Genomic DNA, 7080 nt, shown 5'->3' on the forward strand with positions numbered 1-7080 from the left:
ATTTCTTGAAGGTGAAGTGGACGCCTCTGTGGTCGGTCCAGTGGGGTTCAGAGGTGTAGTTGAAGGAGATGTGGGGACTTGCGGAGAAGATGGGGTCCAGAGTGTGTCCGGCGGCGTGGGTGGGTGTAGTCACGAGCTGTTTGAGGCCGAGGTTGGCGAGGTTGCCGATCAAGGCGGTGGAGTTGGCGTTGTTGTTGTTCTCGAGGTGGAATTTCAGGTCCCCGAGGAGGATGTAGTCCATGGAGGTAAGGGCGTGGGTGCTGATGAGGTCGGTGATGGTGTCGCTGAAATGTGGTCGGTATTGAAGAAGAGGTAGAAGATATTAGTATTGACGAGTTTGCTGAATAAATGACAAAGTTTAAGACAGTTTCATTTGAGAAACCAAACTATGTTTATATTTGTTGTCAACATACTCACGATAGAAGTCAAACCTGGAATGTTTATTAATATTTAAAAAGTGAAAATGAAAAAGGAAAACAATGATAAGTGGCAGCAATTTGGTGCTTATTTGTTGGTAGAAGGTTGGTTTGAGTTGGCCACTGATCAACATATATGCAAATTTTTGTTACAACAAATTAGAAGAGAACAAAATGCCAGCTAGAGCAGTACATAAAAACTTAGAGTTGGTAGCTATTCTTCCTGAACTGGCAGATGTGAATGTATATGAGTCCATTCTAATTAAACTGTTCACACATTTCAGGCTATAGTTTGTATGGAGCCTAAAACAGGTAAATTGCCTCTAACAGATTTAGAGATCTGGAAGGAAGAGTTGTGTACTTACCTTTATAGCTTAAGAAAAATATTGAAACTGTTGCTATAAATATGGAGGAAAATGACCCAGTAGTTATTCTAGTTGATGGTGTACCAACAAAGAGTTGAAAAATATAGCAAGAGTTTATAGATGTTAATAAATTTGAAAAGGCCACATTATATCTGATACAGTATAATATTTAATATAAGAATGTAAATGTCGATGAACAGGAAACATGCTGAGAAGATGAAACAGAAATTTCAAGTGGCTAAATCGAAAAAGAGGACAAGTGTAGGACTGAAGAGATCTATGAGCATAGCACTATACATCCACTACATTCAAAAGAAGTGATTTAAAACAGTATTGAATTATTTCAAATGAAGAAAGCAAAGGCAACTCCCATGAGTGTATGGGAAAAAAAGTTTACAATCTTGTTGTTTTCCACAGCTGTTCTCCACTGGAAAAGGTGGACGATTTGATGAACGAGCTGTTTAGACTCCAGCATCAGAATACTGCTCTACAGGAATGTGCTCTGAAGATCCAAGATTTCAACAGTGCATTCATATATATATTAATCTTTTGTTTGAAAGTGATTTGTCCGCACTTTCCTATGCAGTGAACCACATATTAAAAACAGGAGTTCATTTTCAACATGTTTCTGCAAAAGAATTCATGGACAAATGTCAATAAAGAGATGAAAATGTAGAATCACAGTTAATTAATTTGATGGCATGTCAACGTGGTACCAATGAATCTTGGTTTTGTCATCACAGTGAACCTAAATGTATGTTAAGAAACTTGGCTACCCCTACATGGTTTGCAACACTAAGCTGTGCTGAATATGCATGGGACAATTTACTACGAAGAAACAAATTCTACGAGAAACAAATTAAAATCTAAAAAATATTGAATTGTAGACACCTGGAGAACTCTGTTCCTTGAATCCTGTAAATATCTGCAGGTATTTTAACCATAAGTTTCAAAGTGTGATGTAATTTAGCTGCAATACAAATATTCCTCCTCTTGGAGACGTTGATTTCTTTTGGCGAAATGTGTACCAAATCCAGAGGTGCTCCTCATACAGACATGCTATTATGGATCAAGAATGCTCCAAAATTTGGAAATGATATTGATGAAAGTGTTTTGTCTTTCATCGAACAGTATGTTACCTGTGCCATTCCAAGAGAAGGAGGAAAAAATAGCTTTGGATAACAAGTTTTACACTTTAAAAGTCATCAATGTGGAAAATACTGTCGAGAAAAATACAAGTCTAAAGTAAACTTTTATTCAAAATATGTTTTGAATTCACACGTCCAATAATTTCTAAAGGAAGAGTAGATAGTTTTATGTCAGCAGTAAGGCATTCAATAACTCGAAAATCTCTGAAGAATACATACAACTTACAAAGAACAGAAGACTCAAAGTATATTAATGACTACAATCCATTGATTTTGAAAATGTGGAATGCAAACATCGAAATTCAATATGTTGCAGATAATTCAATTGCTGCTGCTCACTATGTTACATCATATATAACCAAATCTGAAAATACAGAGATGAAAGAAACGTGTGAAGAAATTTCACAAGAAAAGCATTTTAGCAAGAAATTATACAGCTTTAGCTTGAAGATGCTTTCCCATTGGGAGACTGGATCCTATGAATGTTCAGATCGCTGAGCTCTGCCAGTATATATTCAAATTCAAGAGGAATCCCCTGGGTAAGTTTAGGTCTTGCTTCCACACGAAATAGGGTATTCGAAAACTTTACAAGAAATTGAATACTTAGTATTCAATAAACCAGAAAGTACAGATATTGTTAACACTAATATGTTGGATATATACTATCACAAAAGGAGTCCACATCTGGAAAACCTATGTCTGTATGAAATACTTCAACATTACAGCTTTAAAAGAAACGTTACAGAAAATATAAAAGTAGAAAAATATGCAGTAATTGGCTGTGATGGATGTTTGGTAAAACATGCCAAAATACATTTTATTAACCACAGAAAACTCTGCTACAAAACTCCAGATAAGAGGTAATTTTTCTCTTTAGCACTTCTACAAATGTTTGAGCCTTGGCGCAGTGAAACAGATTTGCTTGGATATTTTGACTGCTATGAAGATTATTTTAATACATGTAAAGATAGCATCCAATGCACAATTTCCCTATAACATTAAAGGGATTACTTTACAGCGATTACTGATGCCACCTGTTGAACATGGCAATACATTGGAATATCAGAAACTATCTGGAGAAGCTTGTTATGAAGTCTCAAGAGTACTAAAGGAAAATAAACATTTAATCATTGATGAGGTGAGCATGGTCTCCAAACTTAATTCTTGCCTTTGTACATTTAAGAATGCAACAGATTAAAAAAAATACATTACAATGTTTTGTTAGGAGGAAAACATTTAATTGTATTCGGAGATCTACAACAACTTACTCCGATAAAAGGACAACCTGTTTTTAAAACACTTGTCCATGGAGGCACTAGGAAATTTTAGGGAAATATTGGAAATGCAAACATTTGGGTGCATTTTGAATATAAAGAATTTATTAAGAATATGCAACAACTTAGTTATGAAGTTTATGTAATATTCTTCAAGATTTAAGAATTGGTGTCTTGATGAAATGTGGTAAACAAAGTTTAGAAAGTCGGCTACTAAGGAACTTCATTACAAGTGCAAACACAGTGGCTGAAATAATCTACAATAAGCTTGGATAAAACAAGTATATACTTTGTTTAATGCCTACTCTGCAAGAGTGCTCCACATTTAAGCAAGAACTTTTGAAACTGGAAAAAAAGGAAATAGTGAATATTAAAGCTATTAGGGAAAGGCTACTCTTCTCACAGACAAACTACAGGCTAAATTGCATTATTTGGAAAAGTCTGTATATAAAACCGCTGGCTTAGTGAAAGACTTTACATGTATGTATAAACTGTGAGGGAAATTTTATGGCATAATTTGTATGTAGAAGACGGTTTAGTAAATGGAGCAATGGAAAAAAGTGATTGATTTTGTGAAATTTCAGAACAGAGATGGAATAGAACTTTTGATAATAGAATTTGATCAGATTAAAGAGGTAAGACAAATTGGACATTGTGGTGTACATTATTTACTTGCAAAAAAGTTTTGCATGTTCGTAAAGAACAGTTTCCTCTGTCCTTAGTAAATTCAGTAACTATTCATTAATCTCAAGGTTTAATATAGACAGTGCTTTTGTAATTATCGGAAGTTCAGTGTTCAAAGAGGGAATGGCATATATTGCATTATATCGAGTAAGAACATTGTCTGGTTTGTATTAGATAGATTTTGATGAGAATAAGCTTAGTGCTGATGCAAATTGTATACAAGAGTATAATCGTTTAAGAAGATTTCATGCTCCTGATTTAGGTGAATATTGAGGTTCAAAAAAATAAAAGAAATGAAGAGAAACTTGAAGGCCCAAAGAAAAAGAAAGTAGAAAATGTTGATGAGATTGTAGGGTACCAGTTGGAAAATATTTCATGTATCAATTGCTATGCTAATGCGATTCTGAATTTTGTGTTTTATCTAGAAGATCTTTATTGTGAAATCATAGGAAATCATGAAAAAATATTCTGTCATTTATTACATCATGTATTTCAATAGTTGGTAACTGACAAAAGTAAAATCGATACTGCTTCTGGCGTTTGGCATTTTTTGGATATATGTACTGGTTCATGACATTTACTCTTAATGTACAACAAGATGCACAAGAATTTCAAATGCTTATGCTTAGAGTGTTAGATGAACAAATTCAGATTTGCTAAGTTACAGATGGGATCATAAATGTGGAGAGTGTTTATTTACAACCATCACTGAAATACAAACAGAAAGATTCATATATTTGACAATACCGTACTGTAAATCAGTACCTTTTAACAAATTGATTAAAACAGCCAATCAGGACATGAAATGTTCACATTGTAGATCAGAGATGTTGTCTACATTACATATAGAAATATGTTGGACTTGGCCCTCTTGGCAGGGTCATCGCTGAACTTTTTGCCTTCCTCCAATATTCTCTCTGACCTGTTTTTGTTGGGTTAATGACTCTGGGCACTTTACCACTGCTGATCAGTGCTAAAGTGCAAATGCTCTCCCAATGTAAAGTGTAACTGTGATTGATTTCCATGATTGGTTCATTGGATTTACTGTCAGTCCCCAGTAAAGTGCACCAGGAGTGCCAGGGCTTGTAAATGCCAATACTGCTAGTGGGCCTGCAGCGCTGGTTGCGCCGACCACAGAAGCAGCCCTTTAAAATGTGTGTAGGGTCTGCCATTGTAGAACCTGCGTGCAGTCTGGTACTGTCATGCTGGCTGGGCAAGTGCACACACTTGCCAGCCTCTAAACCTTCCCTTAACTTCATCTTAGTCACCCCTATGGTAGGCCCTAGGGCAGGGTGCATTGTAAGTGTAAGGTAGGACAAGCCCTGATGTGTGTGGCATGTCCTTATAGTGAATTACAGCCAATTTAGTTTTTCACTATTGTAAGGCTACCTGTTCTCTTAGGCCAAGATGGGCTGCTGGAAATATTACACCCTATAATCCCAGCAGGCTCAGGGAACATGGTAGAAAGTCAAGTTTAGTATGCCTGAACTCAGAATAATAAAATACATCTTTTAGTAAAGTTTATTTGAATATCCTTTATTTGCAAATGCTACTTTTAGAAAGCTAGAATTTGCTTGCCTAACCATTTCAGCCCGCCTCTGCTAGGATGTGTATCTGACTGTCTGGGTTATGTGAGTGACAGGGCTGGTGGATGACAGGTGGTGAATGCAAGGATTACAACTTGGTGGGAGGTGGGAGTGCCCCTCGACTCTGAATAGGGCTGTGTTCTGCCACCTCAATGCTGGCTCCGTCCCCTGGGGAGCGACTGATGACTCAGCCGACACCTGGCCCAGGAAAGACAAAGCACTGTCAACAAGGTACTCCTGGCTGCCCCTGTCCCCACAATGCTGGCACCACCTCCTGTAGAACGTCTGATGTGCCTGCCCCTCACACTGAAAGCAGAAGCCAGAGTACACCCAACAAAGTGCTCAGAGACTAAATGAAGTTATGCAGAGGCCCCCCGGCCTGTGAGAACAAAGAAAATGCTGTATAAAAGTAGGAGCCTAAATTAGAATCCTGTTTCCCACAAAGAACCTCTGCCCAACTAGAAGGAGAAGAAGACGCTGGAAGGACTGGCCTGCTGCTTGCCTTGCTGAGGAAGGAGAGGAAAAGACTTGCTGAAAAGACTTTGTAGACTTGTGCTTGAAACTTTCTCCAAGGGCTTGACTGAGCTTGCTCCCTGACCTGAGCCACAGGATCAACTGGCTCAACCTGCTGTGGTAAATTAAATTACCGGACTATTTTTCTATACATTAAATGACAATAAGGATAGCTCAATCAAATGAGAGGCAGAGTCTGTGGTATCTGAGTCATACGGGCTTTAATTAAGTGGCTCGAGTCACTGGACATCGGGTTCCATCACCACTAAGGTTCAGGAAGGGATATTCAACATTTTATTAACTTCACACATTATATATAGTAAAACCATATAATTGAAATGAATACAGTAGGCGTAACAGGTGAAAAGAGAGAGATAAGAACACATGTGCGTAACAGAAGGCGTGTAAAGAGGCGTACACGTAGGCGTGCACTTGACGAGTCAGAGAAACGTCACAAGTGGGTGGATGCCTAGACAAAGTTTGCAGGATCAGCAGAAACCTTTGGCACGTATGCGCGCGCAGCTAAGCATGACGTGTAACTGGGGAGAGCTGGGGGCTTTGACTTTAGCACTAGTAGAGGAGACCAATGTCTGGGATATCAGAACGACCTGCACCTATAGCATATCTGATATCTTGTGTTTAGAGGATGTAGTGTCTGAAGTAAAAGGTCTCTCGGGCAGAGGCCGTTCATCACTGAATGCTAGTGCGTGCACATGAATCTTCATGCAAAGTACGGGGGCATGGGCCTATCATGGTAACGGGTGCAGTAAATTACTTGCATGGAGACAGGAAGGCAGGGCCCTTTGCTCTGCAGCCGGGAATATGTTTACCTATTTCACTAGACTGGAATGTGTTTTCGCGGAGGCTGAGCAGATAACTGTAGGCAAAATACTGTCTTGGCAGGCAGGCCAGGCCGAGCCGGGCACCGCTCGTCTGGGCAGGATGTAAGGTAGAGGTCAGGGATGCATACCTAAACTGCAGTTTTCAGAGACAGAAGAGACTCGGAGCCTCGATTAAGGGCCTGGCTCGGCTGAGCCAGAAAACATGGAGAAAACGTGTGCTTTATTCAAAAGTGCACCATGTAAAGACATTGG

Source organism: Lissotriton vulgaris, chromosome 1_2 (genome assembly GCF_964263255.1).
Source record: "Lissotriton vulgaris chromosome 1_2, aLisVul1.2, whole genome shotgun sequence".
Classification (NCBI taxonomy): domain Eukaryota; kingdom Metazoa; phylum Chordata; class Amphibia; order Caudata; family Salamandridae; genus Lissotriton; species Lissotriton vulgaris.